Here is a 2,617-nt window from a genome sequence, read left to right as displayed (position 1 = left end):
GTTTCTGTGGCCCTAAGTAACGGTTCTGTGGCCCTCAGTAACAATTCTGTGTCCCTCAATAACAATTCTGTGTCTGTCCCTAAGTAACAATTCTGTGGCCCTAAGTAACGTTTCTGTGGCCCTAAGTAACGATTCTGTGGCCCTCAGTAACAAATCTGTGTCCCTCACTAACAATTCTGTGTCTGTCCCTAAGTAACAATTCTGTGGCCCTAAGTAACGATTCTGTGGCCCTCAGTAACAATTCTGTGTCTGTCCCTAAGTAACAATTCTGTGGCCCTAAGTAACGTTTCTGTGGCCCTAAGTAACGATTCTGTGGCCCTCAGTAACAAATCTGTGGCCCTCAGTAACAATTCTGTGTCTGTCCCTAAGTAACAATTCTGTGGCCCTAAGTAACGATTCTGTGGCCCTCAGTAACAAATCTGTGTCCCTCAGTAACAACTCTGTGTCTGTCCCTAAGTAACAATTCTGTGGCCCTAAGTAACGTTTCTGTGGCCCTAAGTAACGATTCTGTGGCCCTCAGTAACAATTCTGTATCCCTCAGTAACAATTCTGTCTGTCCCTGAGTAACAATTCTGTGTCCCTAAGTAACGTTTCTGTGGCCCTAACTAACGATTCTGTGGCCCTAAGTAAACGTTTCTGTGGCCCTATGTAACGTTTCTATGGCCCTAAGTAACGATTCTGTGGCCCTAACTAACGTTTCTCTGTCCCTAACTCTCTCCCTGCATACAGCCAGGTCTGCCTCTGTTGAATGACTGGAGGCAAATGGAGAATTCTAAAATGGCCGCCATTTATAGCTCGACCATTACACTGTGCTGATCGCTTCTCGGCCTTTTGGCTAAGATCAAAGTGTAGTATCTGTTCTTATCAGTGTCCAGTGGGGGTGCTCCCGGCCATTCTAGCTTTGCGGGGATGGTTGTTGTATAGTACCCTCACTGGAATGATGGGGGTCCGGAAGGCTAGTACCGGAGGGACAGAAACCGGGGAGCGCCACGAGTTAAGCTGGGGCCCCGGGAGTAATTCCTCTGGGAAGACTGGAAAGACCCAGTACCTCCTGATTTGGACGGATCTACCTTGGTCTGGCCAGGGGCTGGGAAGGCAGAGAGTCCGCAAACTAGGTGCCCCCTGAGTAGTCGCCTCAGGGGTGCTCTGAGTAGCACTTGGGTGTGGGACCCCACGTTGTGAATGAGCACATGGTCACCAAGTTTAAATACTTTTTGCACTGCGCCTCTAGGACCGGGCCTTTTGGTCAAGTTCTGGGCAATTTTTTTTGCTACAGGCCTCAGGGTCTGGTCAGTGCACAATTTGGGCACGACACTTTTTATTATTTTTATAGATTTATTTAATTATTTATTTATTTATTTTTCCTTCACCCCACGTTTGTCACTTTATACTTTTGTGTGTGTTTTTTCACAGGATGGAGGGTGTGGGTCCTCGGGCCTGCCCTGAAGTCTAGGGGGAGGATGTGTGGCCATACGGTTCCTTCCTCCCCTGTCCCTAGGGGGTTTTCTCTTCGGGAGAACCCCCTGGCCTAGTACTGGATGTCCGGCTTCGGCTGGACATAAGGAACGGTGGTCCACCAGGCCTTTTGGCCAGGAGGACCAAATGGGAACCTTGTCCCTGTCAGGAGCTTCGTGCCCCGGGGGATCAGGGTAGCGGTCCAACCCCTTCGGGGGTAGGACAAAGCACACCCTTAAGTGCACTTTTTGTGTGGTGTTTTGCACTTGCACTTTTTTGTGAACACTTACGGGTTTTTTCGTTATAGTTGCACGTTTGCGGACTTAAAAAAAAAAAAAAAATTACACTGTGCTGGCTGGCTGGCTGCTGATTGGCTAATGCGATCACATGTCATGAATGAATGCATTATGGGTCAGCGCGCCTTGTCTGCGCGCCTTCCCAGACATCCCCGCTCCGTCGCCGCACATGTCGCCGCCATTTTAGGAAAAATTTCGAAATTTTCCTAATATTCGAAACGAATTCCACTTCGCCTACTTCGATTCGCTCATCTCTAGTTGGAACCAGAAGCTTGTCACATTGTTCATGTGCATGCTCACAATTCCTCTTAATAAGGCTCAATGCAAAATAGACATTAGCACACATGCGCAAATGTATAAGCAACAAAACATGCACACGTGCACGGGCACACACACGCCCAGTACTGGCACTGGTGTCAAACAGCCTATTTAAGCTGGACTATGACATAAATGGATTGCTGAGTGGTCTTCAGCTTGTTCTTACTTATCCTGACCCTTGACCTGCTATAATTGCCTACCTGTGCATGACCCAGCTTGCCCCTGGCTTGTCTTTGAATTTCTGCCTGCCTGCTGTGACCTTGGCTTGTATTCTGAATCTGCTCCTGTTTTCCGTGCCTGTACCTCGCTGTCCAGCCGTGAACTGACCCTGCCTTGTATCCTGACTCTGTCCTTTTCCTGAAGTTCCTGCACCTCGCTGCCTGGCTGTTGATGACCTTTTGATTTGTGTCCTGGCTGCCAATCAAGTGTCACCATGTTCCAGTTCCTGCCTGGTTATCTCCAGTCATCTGCTTCCTACAAACACCAACTGTCTCTGCCCACTACATTGGCCCTCATGCCAATCTGTGGCCTCACACCTCTTGTCATTT

The 2,617-nt window shown here is 48.8% G+C and overlaps 1 pseudogene; it reads left to right on the top strand.

Annotated features, from left to right (window-relative positions):
* Positions 1 to 815: 815 nt before the first annotated feature.
* On the top strand, positions 816 to 932 carry LOC149446102 (U2 spliceosomal RNA; annotated as a pseudogene).
* Positions 933 to 2,617: the final 1,685 nt, after the last annotated feature.

The sequence above is a fragment of the Staurois parvus genome, unplaced genomic scaffold, assembly GCF_062004578.1.
Source record: "Staurois parvus isolate SC_StPar_1 unplaced genomic scaffold, SC_StPar_1.0 ptg000697l, whole genome shotgun sequence".
NCBI lineage: Eukaryota > Metazoa > Chordata > Amphibia > Anura > Ranidae > Staurois > Staurois parvus.
This window is presented reverse-complemented; position numbering and strand designations above follow the sequence as displayed.